The sequence below is a fragment of the Pseudophryne corroboree genome, chromosome 11 (genome assembly GCF_028390025.1).
Source record: "Pseudophryne corroboree isolate aPseCor3 chromosome 11, aPseCor3.hap2, whole genome shotgun sequence".
In the NCBI taxonomy this organism is placed as follows: Eukaryota; Metazoa; Chordata; class Amphibia; order Anura; family Myobatrachidae; genus Pseudophryne; species Pseudophryne corroboree.
Window position 1 is genome coordinate 165525060 of NC_086454.1, and position 14393 is coordinate 165539452.

At 40.4% G+C, this 14393-nt stretch overlaps 4 non-coding genes across 4 annotated transcripts; 2 read left to right on the forward strand and 2 right to left on the reverse strand.

The window, feature by feature from the left end:
* The first annotated feature begins 230 nt into the window (after positions 1 to 230).
* Positions 231 to 302, forward strand: TRNAQ-UUG (transfer RNA glutamine (anticodon UUG)). Its single transcript has one exon. It is a non-coding gene; the product is annotated as a tRNA-Gln (tRNA).
* Positions 303 to 862: 560 nt separating this feature from the next.
* On the reverse strand, positions 863 to 936 carry TRNAT-CGU (transfer RNA threonine (anticodon CGU)). Its single transcript has one exon. It is a non-coding gene; the product is annotated as a tRNA-Thr (tRNA).
* Positions 937 to 1894: 958 nt separating this feature from the next.
* Positions 1895 to 1966, forward strand: TRNAQ-UUG (transfer RNA glutamine (anticodon UUG)). The gene has a single exon. It is a non-coding gene; the product is annotated as a tRNA-Gln (tRNA).
* Positions 1967 to 2528: 562 nt separating this feature from the next.
* Positions 2529 to 2602, reverse strand: TRNAI-AAU (transfer RNA isoleucine (anticodon AAU)). Its single transcript has one exon. It is a non-coding gene; the product is annotated as a tRNA-Ile (tRNA).
* Between the last annotated feature and the right edge of the window lie 11791 nt (positions 2603 to 14393).

The window sequence follows — 14393 nt, forward strand, 5'->3', positions numbered from 1 at the left end:
TGCTCCAACTGAAATTGGTCCTAGGCATTTGGGTTTCTAGTATTTATCTTCTCCTTAAAAAAAGGTTACTTTTTATATATTATCATTGGTTTTAGACAAATATTCTACATAACACCTATTGCATCCCTGAGCTTATTATAAACTTGAAATCATATATATAAAGTATTGAATTTCTTTTCTTTGAATTTAAAAGATGAGCTCAGTTCAGTAGAAGTCTTTGCTCAGTTGAGGGTTCCATGGTGTAATGGTTAGCACTCTGGACTTTGAATCCAGTAATCCGAGTTCAAATCTTGGTGGGACCTAATGTTGATTATTTCTTCTTTTGTTTAAAGCTCCATTTTCATTCAAAGTATGAGTTTTGCAAATCTTCATTTACAAACCATATAAATTCCATCATTTTCAGTTGTGTCCTTTGTCTAAACTCATTTTTAAACTTTTCAAATCAGAAGTATGTCAAATATTTGGAAATAAGAAAAGATGCAATAAGAATGCTGACATTCCATTACTTGTGCTCTGGTGTTTAGAAATTCTCCATTTTTTTTTTTTTTACTTCAGTGTGCACTAAAGGGAGGGGAGAATGTATCTTCTTCTTCTAGTAACACCTAGTGCCCTCTATGTTTGAGCAGCAATATAATAACTGATTAATTTGCCCTTGCAAATCTTAGTTATGCCATAATGCTCGATTTGAGACAAAAGTCAATGAGCCATGTAGAGAAAAATCTTCATCAGCCAAAGGATGACACTCATGCTGGCTTCTGATATGGAATTGAAGAGATTTTGTGATATATGTGTTTATTATGTTTTCAAGTATTCATGCTATACCGATGAGCTTATTCCATTCTTGTCCATCAAGAAAAGCAAGTAGCCAAAACAGGGATCGAACCCATGACCTTGGCATTACGAGCGCCACGCTCTAACCCACTGAGCTAACTGGCCACAGATGTTACTAGAAGCAAACACAAAACTGACAAATGTACCTCAAAGCACAGAACATATTTTGTTTGCATAGCATTTAATTTTTCAAGGAACAGCTTAAGCCATAGAGTCACTTGAAGCATGGGTATCATAAAAATGCACCAGTTTCTTTCCATATTGCAAAATAAAAAAATGATTAGATAGGATAACAACAAAGATTAATGCATCTAATAATAGTATAAAAATAGACAATTTAAACAAGGAGTAAATGCAATTCTAAGCAAAATCAATCTGATAAATCTAATGCACAATCTTTCTTATCCATTAACAGAATGTTGATAAAGATAATCCCAGGATGTAATTCATTATGTGTTAAATTTAGTATGTTTTACCAAGTTGTGTATAAATAACTTTTAACACAAAAAAATATATAATGGGGGAAGTAGCTTAAGGTGCCCTTTGGAAATAGAGAATGCTAGCACATTTTGGAATGCAAAGCTTAAGAAAATGCAAACTTCAATCCATAGGAAAGCACTTTTTGTTCAGTCTACACTCTGTAATCATACTATAGCTTAATTTACAAATTGTGATATCATAATCAGACTTAACTCACAAGAGACTTTCATCCTTAATCTATAAAAAAAAGGCAGTCCTCTGTTATAAAGCTTGAAACAATTGTAAGCGCCTGATATGCAAATATGACAATACAGAAAAACTGTCAATTCAATGCTAGGATAACATAAGGGGTGATGCTCCAACTGAAATTGGTCCTAGGCATTTGGGTTTCTAGTATTTATCTTCTCCTTAAAAATAGGTTACTTTTTATATATTATCATTGGTTTTAGACAAATATTCTACAGAACACCTATTGCATCCCTGAGCTTATTAGAAACTTGAAATCATATATATAAAGTATTGAATTTCTTTTCTTTGCATTTAAAAGATGAGCTCAGTTCAGTAGAAGTCTTTGCTCAGTTAGGGTTCCATGGTGTAATAGTTATCACTCTGGACTTTGAATCCAGTAATCCGAGTTCAAATCTCGGTGGGACCTAATGTTGATTATTTCTCCTTTTGTTTAAAGCTCCATTTTCATTCAAAGTATGAGTATTGCAAATCTTCATTTACAATTCATATAAATTCCATCATTTTCAGTGGTGTCCTTTGTCTAAACTCATTTTTAAACTTTTCAAATAAGAAGTATGTCAAATATTTGGAAATAAGAAAAGATGCAATAAGAATGCAGAGATCCATTACTTGTGCTCTGGTGTTTAGAAATTCTCCATTTTTTATTACTTCAGTGTGCACTAATGGGAGGGGAGAACATATCTTCTTCTTCTTCTTCTTCTAGTAACACCTAGTGCCCTCTATGTTTGAGCAGCAATATAATTAGCTGATTTGACCTTGCATATTTTAGTTGTGCCATATTGCTTGATTTGAGACAAAAGTCACTGAGCCATGTAGAGAAAAATTTTCATCAGCCAAAGGATGACAATCCCACTGGCTTCTGATATGTATTTGAAGAGATTTTGTGATATATGTACCTATAATGTTTGCAAGCATTCATGCACTTCACCGATAAGCTTATTCCATTCTTGTCCATTAAGAAAAGCAAATGGCCCATACGGGGATCGAACCCATGACCTTGGCGTTATTAGCACCACGCTCTAACCAACTGAGCTAACCGGCCATATATGTTTCCACAAGCAAACACAAAGCTGGCAAATGTACCTCAAAGCACAGATCATATTTTGTTTGTATAACATTTAATTTTTCAAAAAAAAAAGCTTAAGCCTTAAAGTCACTTGAAGCATGGGTATCATAAAAATGCTCCAGTTTCTTTCCACATTACAAAATAAAAATAAATATTAGATAGGATAATAATAAAGATTAAGGCATCTAGTAATAGTATAAAAATAGACAATTTAGACAACAAGTATATGCAAATCTAAACAAAATTAATCTGAAAAATCTAATACACAATTTTTAATTGTAAATTCACAGATTGTTGATAAAGATAATCCCAGGATGTAATCCATTATGTATTAAATTTAGTATGTTTACCAAGTTGTGTATGAATAACTTTTAACACAAAAAAATATATAATGGGGAAGTAGCTTAATGTGCCCATTGGAAATAGAGAATACTAGCCCATTTTGGAATGCAAAGCTTAAGAAAATACAAACTTCAATCCATAGGAAAGCACTTTTTATTCAATCTACACTCTGTAATCATACTATAGCTTAATTTACAAATTGTGATGTCATAATCAGACTTAACTCATAATAGACTTTCATCCTTGGTCTATAAAAATGGCAGTCCTCTGTTATAAAGCTTGAAACAATTGTAAGTGGCTGATATGCAAATATGGAAATACAGAAAAACTGTCAATTCAATGCTAGGATAACATAAGGGGTGATGCTCCAACTGAAATTGGTTCTAGGCATTTAGGTTTTTAGTATCTATCCTCTCCTTTAAAAAATAGGTTACTTTTTATATATTATCATTGGTTTTGGACAAATATTCTACATAATATCTATTGTATCCCTGAGCTTATCCCTGAGCTTATTAGAAACTTGAAATCATATATATAAAGTATTGAATTTCTTTTCTTTGCATGAGTGCATGATGAGTGCACTTCAGTAGATGTCATTGCTCAGGTGAGGGTTCCATGGTAAATAAATGCTAACAATGTGTTAAGAACAAGGCGCTTGTGACAATGTATGATGTGTTTTGCAACAAATAAATGTTGCAATACTGCAGTGCAATACCTGTAATAAAAAAGGGGACTAGTAAATGTTTACAGCCCTTTTGTTTTTTTTTGGTCCTGCCGGGTTCCTATATTGCCGGCTCTTTATCCCGCTACCATCTTTGTACGGGATGGTCAAAATCCTATATTTCACTATACTACCCACCTTGTTCTTAGAAGTGGTGGGACGAGGTCTTGACTCCGGGCGGCTAGGTACTCTTTCACCGCAAACCGCCGCTTGTTTCAGCCGCGTCTCCCGTGTGCCGTGCTTTACTGCTGTGGCAGCTCGGGATCCCGGCTTGTGAGGCTGACGGATAGTTTCTTTTGTGCGCTCTGTGTGGCTGAGAGGGCACGGACCGTGCTTTGCTATGAACGCGTTTCGGGCTGCAAGCCCTTTATAGAGGACGTCACTGGTTTAGCCTATCTTGTTATTTATAGAAAAAACTTTATTGAACAATTGTTTAAAAACGGGGGCATCCCTCCCCGGAAATGAGGTAAAAAAAGCGTTTTGCACATGGCCCAGTTAAAAGTGATTAGGTATTGCACTTGAGTAATGTGATAAAGGTGTAAAAATGTATATAAAAAAGAAAAAAATGAATAAAAAAAGACATATTCAATTAAAAAGCCAGGGGATTGTGTAGCTATCATTTTTTATATGTGGAAAATTAAAGATTTTTTTCACAAATACGTTTTAAAAAAGATATATATAATAAAAATATATTTTTCTTTGATTTTATTTTTGTTTTAAGAAAACATATTAACCTCCAAACCCTACAGCCTGCTGGCCTCAATGTGGATATAGAGCTCAATGTTTTCTTAAAACAAAAATAAAATCAAAGAAAAATATATTTTAAATTATATATATATATATTTTAAAACGTATTTGTGAAAAATATCTTTAATTTTCCACATATAAAAAATGATAGCTACACAATCCCCTGGCTTTTTAATTGAATATGTCTTTTTTTATTCTTTTTTTCTTTTTTATATACATTTTTACACCTTTATCACATTACTCAAGTGCAATACCTAATCAATTTTAACTGGGCCATGTGCAAACCGCTTTTTTTACCTCATTTCCAGGGAGGGATTCCCCCGTTTTTAAACAATTGTTCAATAAAGTTTTTTCTATAAATAACAAGATAGGCTAAACCAGTGACATCCTCGATAAAGGGCTTGCAGCCCGAAATGCGTTGGAAGCAAAGCACGGTCCGTGCCCTCTCAGCCACACAGAGCGCACAGAAGAAACTATCCGTCCGCCTCACAAGCCGGGATCCCGAGTGGCCACAGCAGTAAAACACAGCACACGGAAGACACGGCTGAAGCAAGCGGCGGTTTGCGGTGAAAGAGTACCTAGCCGCCCGGAGTCAAGACCTCGTCCCACCACTTCTAAGAACAAGGTGGGTAGTATAGTGAAAGATAGGATTTTGACCATCCCGTACAGAGATGGTAGCGGGATAAAGAGCCGGCAATATAGGAACCCGGCAGGACCGAAAATAAACAAAAGGTCTGTAAACAGTTACTAATCCCTTTTTTTATTACAGGTATTGCACTGCAGTATTGCAAAATTTATTTGTTGTAAAACACATCATACATTGTCACAAGCGCCTTGTTCTTAACACATTGTTAGCATTTATTTAATTATTTTTTGCTCAGGGCAGCTTAAACACATAAATCCCGGCAACAGCGCAGTCTTTCTTCTTTTTAAACGTTTGAGGGTTCCATGGTGTAATTGTTAGTACCCTGGACTTTGAATCTAGTAATCTGAGTTCATATCTCATGGGAGCTAACATTGTTTTTTTTCCTTTTGTTCAAAGCTCCATTTTCATTCAAAGTATGAGTATTGCAAATCTTCATTTAAAATTCATATAAATTCCATCATCTTCAGTGGTGTCCTTTGTCTAAACTCATTTTTAAACTCATCAAATCAGAAGTATGTCAAATATTTGGAAATAAGAAAAGATGCAATAAGAATGCAGAGATCCATTTCTTGTGCTCTGGTCTTTTGAAATTCTCCATTTTAATTTGTTTTACTTCAGTGTGCACTAATGAGAGGGGAGCACATATCTTCTTCTTCTTCTAGTAACACCTAGTGCCCTCTATGTTTGAGCAGCAATAAAATAACTGATTAATTTGCCCTTGCATATCTTAGTTATGCCATATTGCTTGATTTGAGACAAAAGTCACTGAGCCATGTAGAGAAAAATCTTCATCAGCCAAAGGATGACACTCCCACCGGCTTCTGATATGTATTTGAAGAGATTTTGTGATATATGTGTCTATGATGTTTTCAAGTATTCATGCACTCCACCGATGAGCTTATTCCATTCTTGTCCATCAAGAAAAGCAAAAAGCCCATACGGGGATAGAACCTATGACTTTGGCGTTATTAGCACCACACTCTAAACAATTGAGCTAACCGGCCACAGATGTTACTGCAAGCAAACACAAAACTGGCAAATGTACCTCAAAGCACAGATCATATTTTTTTTGTATAGCATTTAATTTTTCAAAAAAAAGCTTAAGCCATAGAGTCACTTAAAGCATTGGTATCATAAAAATGCTCCAGTTTCTTTCCACATTACAAAAAAAAAAATATTATATAGGATAATAACAAAGATTAAGGCATCTAGTAATAGTATAAAAACAGACAATTTAGACAACGAGTATATGCAAATCTAAGCAAAATTAATCAGAAAAATCTAATACACAATTTTTAATTGTAAACTTACAGATTGTTGATAAAGATAATCCTAGGATGTAATCCATTATGTATTCAATTTAGTATGTTTTACCAAGTTGTGTATGAATAACTTTTAACACAAAAAATATATAATGGGGAAGTAGCTTAATGTGCCCAATGGAAATAGAGAATGCTAGCCCATTTTGGAATGCAAAGCTTAAGAAAATACAAACCTCAATCCATAGGAAAGCACTTTTTATTCAGTCTACACTCTGTAATCATACTATAGCTTAATTTACAAATTGTGATGTCATAATCAGACTTAACTCACAAGAGACTTTCATCCTTGGTCTATAAAAAAAGGCAGTCCTCTGTTATTAAGCTTGAAACAATTGTAAGTGGCTGATATGCAAATATGGAAATACAGAAAAACTGTCAATTCAATGCTAGGATAACATAAGGGGTGATTCTCCAACTGAAATTGGTCCTAGGCATTTAGGTTTCTAGTATCTATCTTTTCCTTTAAAAAATAGGTTACTTTTGATATATTATCATTGGTTTTGGACAAATATTCTACATAATACCTATTGCATCCCTGAGCTTATTAGAAACTTGAAATCATATATATAAAGTATTGAATTTCTTTTCTTTGCATTTAAAAGATGAGTGCACTTCAGTAGATGCCATTGCTCAGATGAATGTTCCATGGTGTAATTGTTAGTACCCTGGACTTTGAATCTAGTAATCTGAGTTCATATCTCGTGGGAGCTAACATTGTTTTTTTTTTCCTTTTGTTCAAAGCTCCATTTTCATTCAAAGTATGAGTATTGCAAATCTTCATTTAAAATTCATATAAATTCCATCATCTTCAGTGGTGTCCTTTGTCTAAACTCATTTTTAAACTTATCAAATCAGAAGTATGTCAAACATTTGGAAATTAGAAAAGATGCAATAAGAATGCAGAGATCCATTTCTTGTGCTCTGGTCTTTTGAAATTTTCCATTTTAATTTTTTTTTACTTCAGTGTGCACTAATGAGAGGGGAGCACCTAACTTCTTCTTCTTCTTCTAGTAACACCTAGTGCCCTCTATGTTTGAGCAGCAATTTAATAACTGATTAATTTGCCCTTGCATATCTTAGTTATGCCATATTGCTTGATTTGAGACAAAAGTCACTGAGCCATGTAGAGAAAAATCTTCATCAGCCAAAGGATGACACTCCCACTGGCTTCTGATATGTATTTGAAGAGATTTTGTGATATATGTGTCTATGATGTTTTCAAGTATTCATGCACTCCACCGATGAGCTTATTCCATTCTTGTCCATCAAGAAAAGCAAAGAGCCCATACGGGGATCGAACCCATGACCTTGGCGTTATTAGCACAACACTCTAACCAAATGAGTTATCTGGCCACAGATGTCACTGCAAGCAAACACAAAAATGGCAAATGTACCTCAAAGCACAGATCATATTTTGTTTTTATAGCATTTCATTTTTAAAAAAAAAAGCTTAAGCCATAGAGTCACTTGAAGCATGGGTATCATAAAAATGCTCCAGTTTCTTTCCACATTACAAAATAAAAATAAATATTAGATAGGATAATAACAAAGATTAAGGCATCTAGTAATAGTATAAAAATAGACAATTTAGACAAGGAATATATGCAAATCTAAGCACTGGTTTAGCCTATCTTGTTATTTATAGAAAAAACTTTATTGAACAATTGTTTAAAAACGGGGGAATCCCTCCCCGGAAATGAGGTAAAAAAGCGGTTTGCACATGGCCCAGTTAAAAGTGATTAGGTATTGCACTTGAGTAATGTGATAAAGGTGTAAAAATGTATATAAAAAAGAAAAATAGAATAAAAAAAGACATTTTCAATTAAAAAGCCAGGGGATTGTGTAGCTATCATTTTTTATATGTGGAAAATTAAAGATATTTTTCACAAATACGTTTTAAAAAATATATATATATAATAAAAATATATTTTTCTTTGATTTTATTTTTGTTTTAAGAAAACATTTTAACCTCCAAACCCTACAGCCTGCTGGCCTCAATGTGGATATAGAGCTCAATGTTTTCTTAAAACAAAAATAAACTCAAAGAAAAATATATTTTTATTATATATATATATTTTAAAACGTATTTGTGAAAAATATCTTTAATTTTCCACATATAAAAAATGATAACTACTCAATCCCCTGGCTTTTTAATTGAATATGTCTTTTTTTATTCTTTTTTTTTCTTTTTTATATAAATTTTTACACCTTTATCACATTACTCAAGTGCAATACCTAATCAATTTTAACTGGGCCATGTGCAAACCGCTTTTTTTACCTCATTTCCGGGGAGGGATTCTCCCGTTTTTAAACAATTGTTCCATAAAGTTTTTCTATAAATAACAAGATAGGCTAAACCAGTGACATCCTCGATAAAGGGCTTGCAGCCGAAACGCGTTCGAAGCAAAGCACGGTCAGTGCCCTCTCAGCCACACAGAGCGCACAGAAGAAACTATCCGTCCGCCTCACAAGCTGGGATCCCGAGCGGCCACAGCAGTAAAGCACGGCACACGGGAGACGAGGCTGAAGCAAGCGGCGGTTTACGGTGAAAGAGTACCTAGCCGGCCAGAGTCAAGACCTTCTAAGAACAAGGTGGGTAGTATAGTGAAAGATAGGTGTCACAACTGATTGTTTGGGCTGACAGGAGGAAGCCTCAGTTGTAGGGGCTGAGATGAAAACAAACTTGGGAGGTTTAATCAGACCCCTAGACATGTCAGCAACATGTAAGAAAGTTGCCTGAAGGCGTGACCATGACAACCAGGTAAAAAGTCAAAATAAAAATTTATTAACAGACTCCGTGTAATAACAGACAGCAAATAATGGCAATGGCAAATAATATAGTTCCTGGAACACTTTGACCATGGAAGGTATCACAGAGCACTGGTAGGTAAAAGAACAGCTGTTAAAGTCCTTTGATGGAATAACCTTACCAGGCCTGGCTGTAGTAGTGGAGATAGCCGAGGAACATGCCAGTAGATGAAATAGATGAAGTTGGTAACTTGAATAAGCTGTTTGTATTTGCTGGACAGAACCAGCCAGGTGGTAAGACACGGAGTGGATGCTGAATGGGATCAGCCAGGTGATAAAGTCACGGAGTGAATGCTGGATGGAACCAGCCAGGTGATGAAACACGGAGTGGATACTGTAAGATGCTAGGGAGCGTGGAAACAAAGGAGTTAAAGGATGGTTACCGGTGGTAGTGGATACTGCTGGTAAGTAGGGATCCGCTGGAACAACACCGGCACTTTAAAGGAGCTGGAATCTGCTGGAAGCGGACTGCTGGAAGCAGATGAGTTAATAGCTGGAAGCTGGAACAGCCACGGAGGACTGCAGAGTCAGGCTGCACCACAGGATGGTAGGCAGGTGCGGGTCTCTTAGTGGATGCTGGAGACAGGAGCTGGAACCTGGAGAAACAACCACAGGAGAGAGAGAGACTGGAACAAGGTATGACAAACAAAGCACTGAAGATTTCCTGACCCAGGCACAGGATACTTATACCTGCAGCAATGCAGGCATTGGCTGGGCAATTATGCAGATTTCCAGAGGCAGTGGATTGGTGGAACTGAGACATGTGATTGAATCCAACATGGCTGCGCCCATGTTGGAACTTGGAGGGAAAGCTGGTTTGGAAACCATGTGGAAACATAACTGTAATGGCGGCGCCGGCTTCAGAGGACAGGAGACGCCAAACTGACAAATGTATGTTGAGACTCGTGGATGACAGCGGAGGCCGCGGCAGACATGATGCACCACTCTGACAACCTGCAACTATAACACAGGAACGGCGGCGGAGGCCGCGGAGGACGGAAGACGCCATGCAGGATTCAAACATGGCAGCACTGTTATCACTGACCTGGTTTGGGAGTGTTGTGGACTCGGGGCTTCTTCCGATGACCGGGAAGAGGAACCGCCACTGGGTCGTAGTAGAGATGGCCGGATGTAGGTCTTCCTCATGCAGAACTAAGACGGCAGGCGGGAGGCCCAGAGGAATTCTTGTAGGTCTCCTGTAAGACAAGACTTGTAGAAATAATGAAGGCTGGGGTACTGAGATATTGGAGACACTGTGGTATTGAAGGCACTGAGGTACTGGGAGTACAGGGAGTGCTGGGAGACCCTTGGAGGCACGGAGGTGTTTGGAGGCACGGAGGTGCTTGGAGGCACGGAGGTGTTTGGAGACACCGAGGTGTTTGGAGGGACGAGGTGCTTGGAGGCACGAGGTGCTTGGAGACACGGAGGTAACTGGAGGCACGGAGGTGCTTTGAGGCGCGGAGGTGCTTGGAGGCACGGGGTGCTTGGAGGCACGAGGTGCTTGGAGGCACGGAGGTGCTTGGAGGCACGGAGGTAACTGGAGGCACGGAGGTAACTGGAGGCACGGAGGTAACTGGAGGCACGGAGGTGCTTGAGGCGCGGAGGTGCTTGGAGGCACGAGGTGCTTGGAGGCACGAGGTGCTTGGAGGCACGGAGGTGCTTGGAGGCACGGAGGTAACTGGAGGCACGGAGGTAACTGGAGGCACGGAGGTAACTGGAGGCACGGAGGTGCTTGAGGCGCGGAGGTGCTTGGAGGGACGAGGTGCTTGGAGGCACGAGGTGCTTGGAGGCACGGAGGTGCTTGGAGGCACGGAGGTGCTTGGAGGCACGAGGTGCTTGGAGACACGGAGGTAACTGGAGGCACGGAGGTGCTTGTAGGCACAGGATGCTTGGAAGCACAGGTTGCTTGTAGGCACAGGATGCTTGCAGGGACAGGATGCTTGGAAGCACAGGATGCTTGCAGGGACAGGATGCTTGGAAGCACAGGATGCTTGCAGGGACGAGGGAGCTCTGGATCATAGCTTCCACAGGAGAAACGAAGATACTCAGGCATCGGATCTCTGCCTGGTATCTGATTTTAAATTCCCCGCCCTAGCCTGATTGGCGGAGCAGGCAGGTGACGTCAGACCTGCTCCGCCTCCTTGCCCTTGCTTGTGATGGCGGCGCCCTTGCTTCCGGGAAGCCGCCGGAGAGCAGCGCCGACCCGCCGCTGAAGCCGGAGACTGACAGGGGAAGAGAGGCGCCGGGCAGACCAGGCCACCCGCAGGGACAAGCGCGGTCGCCGCTGCCCGAGGTTCGTGACAGTACCCCCTCCTCCAGGAGTGGCCCCTGGACACTTCCCGGGCTTAGTCGGATGTCTGGAGTGGAAGATCCGAATCAGACGAGGAGCCGTTACTTCAGTAGCCCCAATCCAACTTCTCTCCTCAGGTCCATAACCCTTCCAGTCCACCAAGTACTGTAATTTTTTATGAAGATAACGAGAGTCCAGAATAGCTTTGATTTCAAACTCCGCTCCAGCTTCTGCCACTACGGACGTTGGCCTTGGGAGTGCTGAGTGGAATCGATTCAGTATGAGGGGACGGAGTAGAGAAACATGGAAGGCGTTAGGTATGCGAAGATGGGCAGGCAAACCCAGTTTACAGACCACAGGATTTAAGACTTGTAGCACAGGGTAAGGACCGATGAACCTTGGAGCGAATTTCATGGTGGGCACCTTCAACCGGAGATTCCGTGTGGACAGCCATACCCTGTCCCCAACTTTATATTGAGGTGCGGCTTGCCGTTTCTTATCTGCAAAGAACTTGTACCGAACAGAAACCTGCTTAAGATTAGCATGAACCTTTCTCCAAATTTGTCCAAAGTGTCGTAGAGTGGACGCTACAGCAGGAACCTCTATTATCGGAAGGCTTGGAAATTCCGGAACACGGGGATGGAACCCGTAGTTGACGAAAAATGGTGATTCCCCAGTGGAAGAATGAAACAAATGGTTATGGGCAAACTCCGCCCAAGGCAACAACTCCACCCAGTTGTCCTGTGAAGGAGAGAGATACAACCGAAGAAAAGTCTCTAGATCTTGATTGACTCGTTCCGTTTGTCCATTTGTTTGGGGATGATAAGCCGACGAAAACTTAAGTTTAATGTGTAGAGTTGAACAAAGGGCTTTCCAAAACCTGGCGGTGAACTGTACTCCACGGTCAGAAACAATCTCTTGTGGCAACCCATGCAAACGAAAATGTTCTCGGATAAACAATAGAGCCAGTTTCGGTGCTGTCGGAAGACCAGTCAAGGGCACAAAGTGTGCCATCTTCGAAAAACGGTCAACGATAACCCAAACGGTGTTGCAACCCTTGGAACAGGGCAAGTCAGTGATGAAGTCCATGGAAATGTGAGTCCAGGGTCTCACAGGGATAGGCAGAGGACGAAGTAACCCTGCAGGAGGCAGACGAGGAGATTTATGTTGTGTACATTGGGGACATGAATTAACGCAATCTTGTACATCCTTCCTCATGGTGTTCCACCAGTAAGACCTTTGCAGAAACTTGTACATCTTCTGAGCGCCGGGATGACCGGAAAACTTGGAGTTATGGACCCACCGTAGTATTCCTGGGCGGAATCTAGCTGGTACGGACATTCTTCCAGGAGGAGGAGCTGGAGTAGTTAAAGCAGCAGAGACAGAAACTGGATTCAGAATTAAACCCCGCTCCGGAGGTTCATCCTCGTCTGTGGGAACCTGTGAACGGGAAAGCGCATCTGCTTTAATATTGAGAGTCCCGGCACGGTACTTGATAATGAACGAGAATCGGGAAAAGAAAAGTGCCCATCTCGCCTGGCGAGGATTCAAACATTGTGCGGATTTGATGTACAGTAAATTCTTGTGATCCGTGTAGATGGTAAACACATGTTTAGCCCCTTCTAGAAGATATCTCCATTCTTCCAAGGCAGATTTGATTGCCAAGAGTTCCTGGTCTCCAATAGAGTAATTTCGTTCGGCTGGAGAGAATTTACGAGAGTGGAAGCCACACGGATGTAATTTCTTATCAGAGGAATGCTGGGAGAGGACAGCCCCCACCCCGACTGAAGATGCATCAACTTCTAAGAAGAAGGGTTCCTCGAAATTTGGTTGTTGGAGAACTGGAGCCGTCGTGAAAGCTAACTTTAAGCGAGAAAAAGCTACAATGGCTTCCGGAGGCCACAAACTAGGATTAGAACCCTTTCTCGTCAGGGCAGTAATGGGTGCAACAATGGTGGAGAAACCTTTAATGAATTTCCTGTAGTAGTTCGCAAAGCCCAGGAACCTTTGTATTGCTTTCAGGGAAAGAGGCTGAGTCCAATCACGAATGGCCGACAACTTTTCCGGATCCATGCGAAGCTCCGTCCCCGAGATGACATAACCGAGGAACGGAATAGATGTTACTTCAAAGGTACATTTGGAAAGCTTGGCGTAGAGATGATTCTCTTGTAAACGGTGTAGCACCTCTTTGACTTGAGTCCTGTGTTCGACAAGATTCTTGGAAAAAATCAGTATGTCGTCCAGATATACCACAACGCTCTGATACAGCATATCACGAAAGATTTCGTTGACGAATCCCTGGAAAACCGCGGGAGCATTACTAAGACCAAACGGCATCACCAAGTATTCGTAATGCCCATCTCGGGTATTAAAGGCAGTCTTCCATTCATCCCCCTCTCGGATGCGTATAAGATTATAAGCTCCTCTCAAGTCGAGTTTTGAAAAAATGCGGGCACCACGAACCCTATCAAATAACTCTGTGATTAGTGGCAAGGGGTATTTATTCTTAATAGTAATGTCGTTTAGGCCGCGGTAGTCGATGCATGGTCTCAACCCCCCGTCCTTTTTCTTCACGAAAAAGAAGCCTGCACCAGCAGGGGAGGAAGAGGGGCGAATGAATCCCTTGAGCATATTGGACTTAATATACTCCGACATGGCTTGAGTCTCGGGAAGAGACAGAGGATATGTGCGACCACGAGGTGGCGTCTTCCCTGGGACAAGGTCAATAGGGCAGTCCCAAGGCCTGTGAGGTGGTAACAGGTCAGCAGCTTGTTCCGAAAATACGTCCTTGTACCCTTGATATGCCTCCGGAATGTGCTCTTCATCCGTTTTGGAGGTAACACGGAGCGGACAAACAGGAGTAAGACAATTAGTGTGACAAAAGGAACTCC